General features: G+C 33.8%; 1 protein-coding gene across 5 annotated transcripts in view; it reads left to right on the top strand.

Moving 5' to 3' along the window:
• The window catches only part of p120ctn (adherens junction protein p120), a 57,797-nt gene that overhangs the window by 28,997 nt on the left and 13,147 nt on the right, over positions 1-15,653 (top strand). The window contains exon 1 of one of the 5 annotated variants that reach the window (XM_013319295.1): positions 2,894-3,154. The exons of the other annotated variants lie outside the window; for them this stretch is intronic. The gene's annotated coding sequence lies outside the window, so the exon portion shown is untranslated. Of the gene's footprint in view, positions 1-2,893; positions 3,155-15,653 lie in introns of those variants that run through there. 5 annotated transcript variants of the gene reach the window in all.

Raw genomic sequence — 15,653 nt, 5'->3', positions numbered from 1 at the left:
GCTCAGTACGCGTTGGTTGAGTTCACACATATCATTGAATTTCTTCTAAGTGTTAGGAATAAATCCGACGCTGTGTCGGTGTACTGGCGCAACACTAGCTTTACCGACTCAGTAATCATTCTGACATTTGACTTGGTAACGTAAGCACGTCATTCGCGCCTAAGGATTCTAACTAATAATGTCTAAAACGATATGTTCAGGTTGGAATTATAACACATACTTTAGTATAAAATGCTTTAAATAAGTTTTCTTTAAACTATACAGACAAAAACATATCCAGCTCCTTCTTAACAGTCGTGCAAAAATGTGCACACAGCATAACTAAGTAATAAATACCGATTTAGTTTCCACTCGTCTTTGCAAATAAAGTTAACCTTAACGTTTATTTGAACTTGAATTAAATTTCTTTTAGTTCAATGTTCTTTTAAAAATGATAATGGCATCTTAAAATCTCATCTTTTATATAATAATCTTGGCTTAAGAACATCAAACTCGGTCGCGTTAATGTTACAAAGGCGGGGAAGGTCGGAGATATTGTCGTAAAAATACAATTATAAGGTTACCGATAGCGGAGATGGCTTTATCCCAGTATTAGATCGGACGGGTGACGTAAAAATGTAGGGATTTAGAGATTTTCTTTCTCCTACTCGGATTGAAGTTACAAGTAATTTACAATGAAATGTTACTGTACTGGAATGTAACATAAAAGTATTAACGAACAGTTCTACTTATTTTTTTTTTAATATTTTCTTTCCGTGCATCCTCTCCTCCGTCGATTAAAGGTAGGCAATGCATATGCAAACTTTATTAGTAGCCTATGTGTTCTTCCAGACTATATTCTACATCTATGGCAAATTTCAGCGAGATTTATGCAGTTGTTCTGATGATACCTACTAACAAACATCCTTCCATCCATCCAAACATTCGCATTTATAATATTAATGAAATCTAGACTAGCTAGAACGAGTGAGCCTAATCAAATTATTACAGTTTTCTGGTTTAGTTCCCGTTCCAGTAGTCCCCAGTGGAAACTAACTCTTACATGTCAATAAAGACGGCGTTTACTGGATCTTAATATCAGCCTTTGTTTATACTTGTATACTTTAGCGCTGGGACGTGACGTTTGTGCTAAAAGCTAGTTTTAACAACGCTCCGCCCGGGATTTGAGCGCTTAATGCCTTACAGCTCAAAATATTGTCTTTGTTTTGAGACAAACTTATATGAAAGATATCAGTGTGTTTGTTGAGTTTTGCAATAGTTATATATTAAAGATTTACATTGTAAAGTTAATTAAATAAGTCATTTTGTTATGTTCACTGTTTCTTTTTTGTAGTACACGCATGGATATAGTCATACTGGCTGTCGTCCGTGACTCCGTCAGCACGGAATTTAAAAAAAACTTAATTGCCTATGTGTTCTTCCAGAGTATGTTCTACATCTGTGTAAAATTTTAGCGAGATCCGTTCAGAAGTTCTAGGGATACCTTGAAACAAACATTCATGCATCCATCGATGGACCTAAACTATCGCATTAATAATATTAGTAGATAGTAAGATTACATTATTAGTAACCTTTAAGATAGCAAAACTCCATATGACGTCATCGTTTTCATTATTCTAAATGCGACAACAATTATCATTTTTTATACAAAGATTGTCATCGAACCCGCACTTGGCCAGCGTGGTTGACTATGGCCTAATCACCCTTAACTTAGGGTACGCTCCGAGCCCCTCAGTGGGGACGTATAGTGAGCTAATGATGATGACGACGATACAAAGATTTTGTTATAGTCATGGTATGGTATATAGCCATCTTATTATGCAGGAAAGAACCAAGGTAAGTGATGTGCATGAAGTTGGCTATGCATTTGTCTGTGTTTTATTGTCTGTTGTATTAGTATTCCGCGACGTTGCAGACGATACCGAATAAGCACATTGTTTGCAGTCGTTACGTATGTACGTTAGAACCGGGTTAGGAGTAGGGTTGGCAAGACAATGTTGTATTACATGCAGATTATTCTATTGTTAAAATATTCTGTATTTGTATGTGTAGTACTCTTCCTCAGAACCAAATACTGGGTATATAAGAATATAGGTAAGACTATCCGTCAAATACGTCTTATCTTGAATGTCTTGTTAAGTCGAAGTTTTTTTTACGTTTCTCTTGTGCTATTTAGATTCTACTGTAGTAGATAATCTTGTTTCTATGGGTTTTGTTTGGAGGTTATGTAATGACCTTTATTTTTTATAGCTTCTGTACTAGTTTTAAAGAATTTGGTTTTAATCGATACACATTCTTCACTAAAGGGTCATAGGTAAGCTCATATACTACCGAAGGGAATCTTAGCTTAGGAGTGAGTAGGCCTTAATAAACTATGGTAGACCAATGTTGATTAGTTGACTTCATCCGTGAGCTTATTTTTTTTACTAATACTTCTTGAATTTTTGGGCTGTGTGAATGGTAACCCTGTAACTGCGTCGTGCCGTATCTGGCGCGTGCGGGTGATGTACGCACGGCCGTCAATGTGTTATCGTGTTCTATCAATTAGGTTCGCAGTTTGCGATAGTCACACTCAGTTTTGATGTGTGTGTATGTATGAATGAATCGTTGATTGATTTTAGTAGACTTGTTTACTGGCCTTTGCTAAATAGCAGTTGTTTTATGTAATGTAAGATATTCAAATTGTTTTTTTAACGTAAGCAGTTAGTCACTTAACACACCCAATGCCACAGACTAGCCTGGCAAGTGCCCTTAAATGGATAAAAATGTAATAGCATGGAACGTGTTGAATTGTTACTAAGATATCACAGTAGCTATCTGTCGATGTCGAATTATCAATTTCTGAAAGATAGTAGCGAAAAATAGCAATCAGTTGCAATCGCTTGGCAAGAAACTAACGTCCTTATCGCAAATGACGTCGTTTGCAGGCGTTGTTAATAAAAGTGGTATCGTCATTTGTTAGTTCCATCTCGAAGATATTTTAAACAGTAGTTAATAGTACATTTGCCAGTAATTATATTAAGTGCATTGAATCGACTGCAAATCGTTTTGTGCTGTTTTATCGACGACGTTAATCGGACATTATTCTGTGCTGTTTTATCGACTAAGTGTTAGACGTATTTATTTGATTAGGTTCTTTGAGCTGCAATTATAGGTATGGATTTATTTGTATGGATATTGTATGGTAGTACGTAAAATGTATTAAGATGAAATTTAGACATATTGTTTTTTTTAACAAGAAGAGGGTATGTTTTAATTGTTTTATCAATAACTAGCTGTTGTCCGCGACTCCGTCAGCGCCACAAAAACTATTGGTCGCAGCGTAATGTTATATAGCCCAAAGACTTCCTCTATAAATGGACTATCCAACAAAAAAATATTTTTTCAAATCGCACCAGTAGTTCCTGAGATAAGCGCGTTTAAACAAACAAACTCTTCCGCTTTATATTATTAGTAAAGATTGTTGTAATAGTATTATAGCATTTATAATGTTCATAAATTAAGTAACTTTCTGAATGTATCGTAAATATTTTCCTTAGTTAAAATACTCGTGTAAAATAAAATATCTGAATGCTGTAAGTTGTACGTTGCGAAGCGACACTCTTAAATTATATTGCCAAGTCTGAACGCACCGTGACTCAAAGTTGCCAAGTTTTCTATGAAGTGCTTGAAATGACTTAACTTCCTTCAATAACTTTGGGAATTCCTACGTTTTATTCTTACTTAAACTTGTTAATTTTTGTTGACTGCTATGTTTTTTATTTAAGTTATTGAAATAATTGTCTCTTATGAATTTGTTTAATGAATACTACGTACATATATTTCGCTCAAATGTTTCGGCAGTGGAAACTCCAGCAAAACGTACCCAGTATTGACAGACTTATATGATGTCATATTTATGTCATACTTCATGCCTATAAATGCTTTTATTTGGATGGATATTTGTTACTAAATATCTTCATAATGACGAAACGGATCTCGATGAAATTTCGTATAGATTTATCACAGTCTGGAAGAACACAGACTACCTATGACCCCGGAAATGTATGCGTTCTAGTATGATTAACAAATATACTCGATAACTCTGTAACGGTTCGACAGTAGAAAATAACACATAGTCGAGGGAAAAACCTAGTTCATAACAAAGTATTGCATAGGCTCTTAATTTTATTTTATAGTTGAAGTTATTAACTAGGTCCTTTACGTCCGGTTCGACAATGTATAACAACTTTAAATCCATTTTGTCCACTCCATTGATGCAGTATCCTGTGGCGACGAAAAGCCTGTTATAAACTAGAAGGAAAACTCTTGCAAAATTTACTTCGTAGTAATATTCCTATGACGTAAGGTATTGAGAAATTTAATACGTAAAGATTTACGCAAATCTGTGTTGGTATAAAAATTTATCGTCTTCTTGGTGTATCATCATCATCAACAACGTTGGGATATCAACTTGTGATGCAAAATGTTTATCATACGATGATAGATATTATGATACGATTAATTAATAATAATATTTATTACTACTACTACTATCGCCTGCGTCGTCGGCCCACAATTAAATAAATAGCATATAATATTTCGGTGGTCATGTTCCCTTCACGTCCAAGTTCCGTCGAAATAAGTTCAGCTGTTTTGGAGATTACCCGGAATAAACGTGGTCTTGCGGACAGACATATAAATAGACAGACAAAAATTATAAAATTGGTTTTTCTTTATCAGGTATGCAAATACCTCATGTGTACGAATTTTTTTTTCGTTATTACATACAGACACTTTAATTATATTAATTTATTAAATATGTATAGATTACTTATTAATATTTGTTAATCTTTGAACGTAAAATTATATGGTTAAACGAACGTAAAAGAAATGAAAATGGTATATAGTAATTTCAAAGGTCACCAGATAGTTAAAGTAAGTTGGAAAAGACCAAATATATCTTCCTTTGAAAGTAACCTAAGAGTCTCTTTTTATATTTTTGTGTATAAAATTTAAACCGTATCCAGAGTTTAATTTCGTTGGTACGAAATTTCCAGGAAAAATTTGTTGCCATCTTTTCATACTATTTTTAAAGCACTGCAGCGGATGGGAGTGTAAGTAAAATGATTAAAAAGTCTTAATAAATTGGTACTTCCAGTTTGCTCTATATGAAAATAAGTAGGTGCATTAAAATATTCAAATAATGATATCTTACTAATATTATAAATGTGAATGTTTAGATGTTTCTTTGAAGGTATCTCCAGAACGGCTCTCGCTGAAGTTTGGCATAAATATAGAACATAGTCTGTAAGAACATATAGGTTACTTATTAAGTTTTCTTTTTTAATTCCTCGCGGGCTTCAGCTGGGCTATAATAAATAATTCAACTGTAAACAATAACCATAATATAATAGTTTTAGTCATCATATTATGTTATGCTATACATTAAACGTATTAAACTTTACCTTTAGTTTGAAGAAAGGTATTTTCACTAAATGGCGGATTCCACGGCGGCAGACATATTCATAAAAACGTCAAATTTTTACCGGTTTTGTTAGAAATAATGAGAGAGATGACTACGGCAATAGAAATCCACGGTTACCTTGTCAATAATTGGAAGATAATATCATATATACATTTAAATATATATATATATATATATATATATATAGTTAGCTAACTGTGCAATATTGCATTTCCTCATTTAATTGGAAACGGAACACCCTGTCGCTTGAGGCAGGGCACTTGCGTCAGGGACATACTTATAATGTAACTCGATGTTTTCTTTGAACTATAAAAAAAGGTAACCACTAAAGGGGAGAAGCTTTGAAAGTAGAAACTGCAAATAAAGGATGTTTCAATTTGTAAACTTAGAAGTAATGTTCATGTTACCTGCTCTAACAGCAAGTAGGTGGATAATGTATGTAGTCAAATATTATTTTTTGTATTACATTTTCTTACTTGCATTTTAAATAAAATAATTGTTAAGTAGTACCAGATTTTTTCCACTTATAAAGTTAAAAATTATGAATACAGCGTTAGGAAGAAGTTTCGACACTGTGCCGGTGTGTTGGCGCAGCCTCATTAAAATGTCAACGTTTATTACGTTTACGTTATGTCCCCTAACTAAACATTCTGACACTTGACTTGGTAACAAAAGCGCGGCATTCGCGCCAAAGGATTTTAACTAATAATGTTTAAAACTAGAGAGTATATAACAAGATTATATATCTCCCGTTCTTCTGTACACTGAACTTACAGGACAAATGTTATTCTGTATAATACAAATTTATAAAATCTATTCGATACTAGTACCTATGTTGATATGGTTTCGTGGCATTGGCTCGTTGGACATAAACTGGTAAATTACCCTCCTACATGGCCGGTCTGCAATTGTTGCGTTCGTAGTACAGAGCTAATTTCGTACCACTTATAGTACCTCGCGGTGTGTTTATAAATCATCCTATATATGCTAGGTGACACGTATGTTAGGTATATAAGCCCTTGTATATTATGTAAAGCTAAGTCGCGTATTATGCTAGTTTCACTCGTGACAGAACTGTGATGTAGAGTAGATAGTGCTATGGTGAAATTTTTTTTTTTACTCTGTTACGTAATATTATGGCGCCAAAACAAGTTGTCGTAAATAAATTAGACCTTAAGAAATTAAGACACAATATGAAGAAAAAATTCTCTACCCTTGTTTGTTAATATTTTCCTAGAATAATAAATGTGTGGTTATTACTTTACAATATGTTTTCTATAATAGAACTATTTACATTACCCGTTGAGAGAACAAAACCCAATCTCCGTTGTCTAAACGAATCGCTTCGAGGAAATGGGAAAATCGAATGCAATTTTCAAATCTACCATTTTAATTATTTCCTGCCTTTAATGTCTTGTTTAATATTATTTAAGTATAGATAATTCATTTTAAAGTAAATTAATTTGTTGCAATATAAATAAATGTTAACAACTGTTGAACAACCTAAAATATTGTTTTGTCACAAAGATCAATTATAATTCGAAAGATATGTGACTTACCCTTGGTTTCTGAGAATAGAATGCATAAAACATATCGTTATCCCTCTCGTTATCTTTAATAAAACAGAGATAACAAATGTTAAATGGAGATTTTGCTCTTAGAAACCCACGGCTATTATAACATAGATTAAAAATAAAAATAATTGTGGAGTAGTTGGTTCATTGCTAAATAATATAAAGCAAGGCTTCATTTTCTTTTTAAACGACTTCAAAGAAGAGGTTCTCGATCTCTTTGTTTTTTAAACGGTTGGCAATACATCGACAGTTCTTGTAGTGTAGCGGATGGTTTCGCGCATAAAAAATCAATTTTAATTTTAATTTTTGTACTGTTTAGGTAATCAAAAATTTCACTAACATTAAAATTATAATGAAGATATGTGTTTATTAATACAAAGCTATAAGTAAAAACACTCGTAACACATTGTAATTAGCGTCCCAGAAACTTTTTCGTGTGTTCCTGCAATATATGCGACGGGCTAATTTATCCGACCCAATTAACTTTTGGTAAAATTTGTGTTGTTTTTATTTTTTTTTGGATGTTTGCGGTTGGCAGGTGTAGGTTGTAAAACATCAAGTTTGTACGTTACCAATTAGTTACAATTTTTTTTTGTAAAGTTTGGTATAAATTAGAAATCTACAGAATACAGAAATAATTTGTGTATGAAACTGGAATAAGGGATGCTAAAGTGTTTAAGTAGGATTTTTCCTTTATATATCCTTTGTATATTTCTGTATCTAGGACATGTTACGTTAGTTCTATATTCCTATGGATTTATTTATCAAAATTCGATACGTTTTTGTTAGAAAGTCTTGACTTTTTTTTTCATTAAACACTATGAAAGGCGATCGAACAGATCTAGCACGGATCTAGACCAAATGTAACATAAATAGCTACTTTTTATCAGCTACATTTTTCCGTTAGATCTAACTAGGCGCTCAGTTCCTTTCGAGTTGTAGTTACTTGTTTTTGCGTCGAAGTTGGAACGGATGAACTGTTTTTATTTCTTCTGTTCTAATGTATTTGGTACATCGAGTTTTGATATATAAGTCTAATATTACTTCTTACTATTATAAATGCGAATGTTTAGATGTATGGATGTTTGTTGGAAGGTTTCTCCCGAACGGTTCAAAGGATCTCGATGAAGTTTGGCAGATGTAGAACATAGTCTTAATAGGACACATTAGGGTGCTATTTTTTTTTAATTAATTACGCGTCGCGGCTCAGGGGTCAAGCACTTGACTTGCAATCTGCAGGTCCTGGGTTCGAATCCCGCCATGTACCAATGTGTTTATCGGTTTCCGATTTACATGTGTACATTTAACCGACGTTCTTACTGTGAAGGAAAACATCGTGATGCAACCTGCACATATCTGAGAAGAAATTCAAAGATATGTGTGAAGTCAACCAACCTCACTTAGCCAGTGTGGTTGACTATGGCCTAGTCGCCCCTAATTTAAGGTAGTCTCCGAGCCTCTCGGTGGGGACGTATAATGAGTTGATGATGATAATTACGCGCGAAAGGAGTCGCGGGCGGCATATAGTAGTATATATTTTAGACGATGTATTAAAATAACATAAATGCGTTGTCGTATTAGTGGTTTTAGAATCCAATAGGGATTGCGATAATATATCACTAGACAGCGACATTTTGTCATTGGAAACACAAAAGCTTTATCCTAATAAACACCCGGGGGAGTTGCCTTTGTCATTTTAATGTGAAAGCAATTAAGTCTGGATAGCGTACAGCGTAATACTCGGCACTTGGTTTCCATCAAAGATTTTACCTGACCCCCTCTGACGTAGAAAAGTCTATTCATGGATTCTTCAGAATGAAGAACTTTTATAAGAATTAATTAATTGGATTTAATAAGGTGTAATTTGGTATTGACATTGATATAAAAAGCTTAATTTTGAACAAGGAGCGTCGGTGGCTCAGGGGTTTCTGCACTTGACTTGAAATCTGCAGGTCCTGGGTTCAAATCCCGCCATGTACCAATGTGTTTTACGATTTACATATGTACATTTATCCGACGTTCTTACCGATGAAGGAAAACATCGTGCTGCAACCTGCACATATCTGCGAAGAAGTTCAAAAATATGTGTGAAGTCAAACAAACCCGCACTGGGCCAGCGTGGTTGACTATGGCCTAGTCACCCCTAGCTTAGGGTAGGCTCCCCTCAGTGGGAACGTATAGTGAGCTGATGAATTTTGAACAAATCTTTTGTCTGTGTCTTTTATAATTATAATGTTTAATAATCTAATGAGAATACATGGCTGTAGATTTAATTAAGTTTATTAGTAAATAGTTACTAAGTTTAAACGTCAAGCTTATGTAATGTATATCCACGGACAGGCTTTATCGAATTTGCAGCGTCTCAGCGCGTTTGCTTACTTAGCAGAGCTAAGTTTTCATTAAGTATTCATGCTTGTACTTGATATTATCAAGTTATAGTTGTTGGACCTAAGTGCAGCTGCGACTTTAGTGTGAAATCAGATCTGGCTGGTGTCTTTGAAGTTTTAATGATGCTAGATTATACTTCATTATGTATATGTATATAATCCCGCACAGACGGAGCCGCGGGCTACAGCTAGTGATGCAATATAACGTTAGTTTAGTATATGACACTTTTATTCACTAATTAAATTAAGAAATAATAACTATTTGAAAGGTATAATTTACTTTAAGAGTAAATTGACGTGTCTCGAAAAATAAATATTTTCTTTTGTAAAGGTTGAAGAAAAAAATAAACTATTCCAAAATGTATATAGAGTTACATCGCTTGCTGAAATAAGATAACTTTCTTTGACACAAAAATAAAGTAAGTTGTTTTCTTTCACACACTTCATTGTCGGAAACTTAATACTGACTTCGTATCTTAATCTCGAAAGGCGAATATCGATACATTTTTTTGTCGACATCAGTGTAAGTGCGGCCGATGATAATTCATGATACGTACATCAATGTGCCCCGAGAGAGCAGTTCTGCGTACAACGCTTCTCAGGCTTTTGTAGCGAAAGTAATTGTCTATTACTTTTTTCTCATCTCATCTCGTCTCCGTTGTCTTTTGTAATAAATACTTTTTTGCGTGTGTCGTGAGTCGGTTAATTTATTTTCGAGTTTGTACAACGTCTAGGAAAAACTCTGTGAAATGAAAAGGTTATCCTGATGTTACACACCAATTTTGTTTGGAAACTTAAGATATTATTCTTATAAAAAGTAGACGTATTCTAAGAAATATATCTCTTTCATTATACTTCCAAAAATGGGAAGGAAGGGAACGAATAGTGGATTTGGATGCATAGAAGGGGATGCATAGAATGCGTTGCCTCCTCCGTCGATTAAAAGTAGGTAACACATATGTAATTGCAGATGTCTATTGGCAGCGATTGTTTCGCTATTTCAGCGAATTTAAGTGGCCGCCTGCTCGTTTGCTTTATCATATAAAGAAAAACTAACAAGACATCACAGTAGTTCAACGTAAAAAATACAAATTACTTTTGAATTATGGATTTTCGAAAGGCGCATGTACATCTTTCTCGCTTCTTTTTCCGTGATCTCGTGTACATTTCGAAGTTGAAGTTACATTTCAAAGCATTGATAGTGAAATAGTATATTAGTACGTTCATTAGCAACGTCCATCAATCAGTCAGACAGCAGTCGCAGCCGCAGCAACAGCTATGGAGAATTAAGTCGTCAATTATTCAATCTACGCTGTCACAAGAAGTTAATCAGGTCACTGGCTTTACTCCAGATCTTTGTACATGTAATGATTTATTTATAGTTCATACATTATTTGGCTGTTATAGTACTCATAGTACTTTTAGAGCCTTTCCATTACTGGAGGTAGGAGCCAATAGATCATGGACTTGTCCTGTTTCAAGCTGGCAATAGTATTCTCGGATTTTCTTTTCCTTCTAAACCGTCTTCTGCCATATTTTGCCCATCATACAAGTTGTATATATACCTTTAATGTAAGTTGTAAAATCGATTGAATCGAGCTCAGGAATCCGGCGAGGCATTAGGTAATTATTAATATAGATGAATCAGCGTTGTGCGGACGGGCCGGGTTCGCGCCTCGACCGCTCGCATACCATTACACCCAGCTTTGTTTTGTTTTTGCAATGAGAATCCTCCGCTTGTACGCCTTAAATAACCATACTCGGATATAAACAGTATTTTTTAACAGACGGCTGGCTGTAATGGGTAGATAAGGGAACATACCCATACTACGTGACTTATTTCTTTAGTTTTTTCGATCCCTCCCTCCCCTCGGTGACTACTCGTAGTACATGCCAAGACACGCCGCCCCTTTGGTTTTTACGTAGTAATTCATAATTATAATTTATGATCATTTTACAGGCAAAAATTGAAAAAAAAAAATTTGGCTCATACTCCTCTTTGTGACCCGCTCCTGTGACTGACCGTAGTATTTTAAGGACACCCCCCCTCTAAACGGGTCACGTAATATGGGTACGTTCCCTGAGTGTTGAATGATGTTTGCAAAAAATAATTGTAAAGAACGTGTATAATGTAATTTATGTTATACTGTTCATACTATTCAATAAACGAAACTTAATACATCTTTTTATTAATAGCATCAATAAAACTGGTTGCATATTAACGAATACTTTTAGCATTTAAATCCTTTGTCATGGAATTTTATAAGAATGATGAAAGATGACTCAAACGGCCTAAGGTATTAGTCAGATTTCCGTTCCATCATTCCATTTAACCTTTGTTTTTGATATATATTTTTGAACAAATGTTTCGGTAGTGGAAACACACAGTCACTTGTATAACGAAGATAGAATAGAATAATAAACATTATATATGTCGCTGGAAAACACCGGACTTTAATAATAAATTTTCATCCCAAGAATATTTTCTCACGTTTTCCGAGACTCGGACTGGACAAAGTACTGCAGCAGATGAATAATTGTCATCGCGTTATGAAAAGCTAAAAAGGAAAAGCTAAAATGAAGGACTATTTATTCGTAGTACGGGCGAGAGTGGAAATAACATAGCGACTCGTCCGGGTTTCTCATTGGCGGGCATTTATTAAAATTTTAAAAAATAATGTTTATTAAATGTAGTCTATTTTACGAAGAAATAATGTAGCTTTTAAATTATGAAAGAAGATTTTAAATCGGTCCAGTAGTTTTAGAGTTTATTCATCATAAACATAACAAAACAATCCTCTTTATAATGAGTGTTGATATAAAATGTGGCAAGTGCTAGGACGCGTCGTGCGAACGCTTTGTGGTTGTAAATCTCAGTATACGACAAACTTTCGCTTTAAATGTAATTTGTAAGGATAACTTTTTAATTTTTTCGATTAAACCTAAACTTGTGAATACTCCAAACTTTTACAATAGAATGATATTAATGATTGGTTGCTTTTATACAGAATATTAGATTACTTTGAAGTTTATTCAACTTTTTTTATGGTGTGTTTTATTTGATGGTTCTTAGTCTCGTAGTACAATGTTTTTATGATTTAAGTTGGACATAATAGTAAAACATATAGCTAATATATTGGTCATAATTGTAAGCATAAAACAAAATCAAATCATGCTTTCAAATATTGAATCGGATTTCTTATAAAGAAATGTGTCGCGACTCTGTTCATGCGGAATTAAAAAATAACTTTATCCTATGTGTTCCTCCAGACTATGTTCTACATCTATGCAAAATTTCCTAAATATCCGTTTAGCCGTTCTGGAGATACCTTCTAACAAACATCCATCAATCTAAACATTCGTATTTATAATATTAGTAAGATAAACTGGCATTTCACTACGAAATCCCATGACTCAAGTGGTTATATACCGAAATAAAGCTTACATTTTAGTAAGTGCCTATTCCCTTTAGATTACTTTGTCTTTCAACTCTCTTGTGACAATAGACATTTGAAGTGAACACGATTTCACAATTCCCAGTCACGCGGTGCCGGAAGCTGTCGTTGTTGTTTCGATTGACGTGTTAATTAATAAATCGGTAGCGTGTCACGTCAACATTCGGCTTAGTTTTATCACTGACACGCTCGCGGATGATTTGTCGTTAGGGTTGTCACAGAAAATAATTTAATGTTATGTTTAATTTGTTTTCTTTGTCATAACTCCTCTACAAGGAATGTTGCCATTCCTTTCATATTTATAGACAAGACAGAGATAATAAAATGTTTTTTTAAAGGTGTTTCGGCAATGCAAACTGACGGAATTGTATTGTAGAAGATGAATTGAATAGAATAATCTTTAGTGTGTCTGAACGATTTTTTAAAATTGAAGTTTCAAAGTGGGCTAAAAGTATTTTTTTTAAATGTTAAATATAAATGTTTATAGTTTCGAATTACTCGCAACCCTAACGGCGATTCCGATAACCGAATAATCGACTTGTTAATAATTGGTGATGCGAATCGATTTTAATTGATCGAATTAGTTTTATGGACTTCACTACTATTTCCATACAAATATTGACATTTTAGTAGAAGTAAATCAATTTGCTTAGAATAATCAATTTTATTAGAAATCTTCAAGAAGAGATAAAGTTGTTTTTTTTAATTTGAACGATATTAAACAAGTAAATCTCGATGAAATCGATTTTTTTGGGATTTAGGTGTTTATTTTATTGATAGATTAAAAATATTCAGTGATTCCAATAAGGAGAAATAGGTTTGTTTATAATATTGGTACTTCTTTAATTTGTCTTAGTTTGATCTTTGTGTCGTTTGATATTTTATCATTTGAATATGTTCATTCACCTGTTTGTTGGCAATATCAATAAGTACGTCAGTTCGAAAAGCAAAAAACTCTTCAAAGGTAATTTGTAAAGCTTCGAGAATCATTACAAAATGCTTTTGAAAGTATGTTGCTATGCGTATAGAGATTTTCCCGGAAAATCTATAGAAACTCAGTTCAACTTTTAAGAGGGAAAGACTAACCAACTTAATTGTTACCAGATTAAGATGAATACTCCTTAAAAAAACCACAATCTGGGTATGAATTTCGTACAGACTTCCTTTCCTTCCCTGCGTACCTTTTTGTAATTAAAACTTGCATTATTTTAGGTTACCTAGTTTTTGCTTTAGCTTTTTGTTTCGAATACAAGAGAAGATAATTGGGTACCTATTTATTCAAGAGTTCCCATTTTCCTTCCTATGTACGGTATCCTCCTTATAATTGCATTATATTCTGTACCCTATGTACCTAAATAGCATTGATTTGGAACTATTCTGTAAGGACCTGGCCTTGTCCTTACGAAGGGTCGGCACAGTGTGTACTCCTCCATACATCTCTATCAGCCGTGAATTAACCACCTTCTTACATATAATACATCCAAACTTTCATCTATCTTCCTTTGTCGCCTCTTCCTTTGTAGTCCATATTCAATCTAATTATTTTTTGCTTATTTGACTATTTCTCCGCATAATTTTGTCCATACCACGTTAAAATTTTGCTTCTTAATTTCTACAGTATTGACGCCACTTTGAAATTTTCTCTAAAATACACATTCTTAATTTTAAGAAAAAAGATGGGTGGTTTACGTGAATGGTAATTTGATTAAGAAGTGGTACGACTGAGATGATGGCAGATAGATTGATTTGGATGACGAAAACCTGGTGCACCTACCTTACGTAAGTGGGACAAGATCAGGGAGATGATGATACAAATTCTTAACTTTAATAATAAATAAATAAAATAATCATCATCATCATCATCAGCTCACTATACGTCCCCACCGAGGTGCTCGGAGCCTAAAAAATAAAAGCATAAATAAAATGCCATTCATCAATTATTATAATAATAATGCCTATAACTAAGTTAGAATCAAGTTAAGTCGTGTTAAATGCACTTAAGAGGCTTTTATGAGATTAGTATTCAAGTTGAGTGGGCGCGACATCATCCGCTAAAGTTATCAAAGCCTGCCCTTTGCGGATCTTGTTCGTTCTAAGTGATAAGTAGCTGTAAGACTTCCAGCATTTATTTATCAATGTATTTAATAAATAACGAGCATTGATGATCGATTTTATTCGACGTGTTTTTTCTATTTTAAAGTAGCTTTTTTTAAAGTTGATTTATTCTAATTACACATTGTTAAGGTGGGTTTACACTGCTGATATATACTGTGTATTGTTATATTTATAGCAAATGATGTTGAATTATAGTTAAGAATGCAAAGGACAAAAGATGAAGGAAAAAACGAGATGTTATCTCTCTACTCTTTCTATAAATGTTATAATGTTTCAAATTGATTTACAGTTTCTGAGACCGAAATGTCTGTTTAAAAGATACTGTCATCCCTATCACTATCTTTGAAAAAACAGTATGTTTTAAACAGGGATTTTGGTCTCGGAAACCCACTATAAGTAATTCTTGAGATAGTAAATATTTGTTGGTAATATTAATACAGATATACAAAAACTATCTCTAGTAAATATGCAGGGGTAGGTGTGCGGAGTGAGTTAGTTTGGCGCGGCCCATGCAGTGCTCGAGATGCGGGTCAACAGCTCGTTCAACTTTAACTTGAGCCAACTCTCTTGCGGTTTATAACATGACTTATTAAACTTGAATATCAAATAATTGGTAACGAACTGGTAACGATTTGGTGGTAATGTTATATGGTAA

Source organism: Papilio xuthus, unplaced genomic scaffold, assembly GCF_000836235.2.
Source record: "Papilio xuthus unplaced genomic scaffold, Pxut_1.1 DF826159.1, whole genome shotgun sequence".
NCBI lineage: Eukaryota > Metazoa > Arthropoda > Insecta > Lepidoptera > Papilionidae > Papilio > Papilio xuthus.
This window is presented reverse-complemented; position numbering and strand designations above follow the sequence as displayed.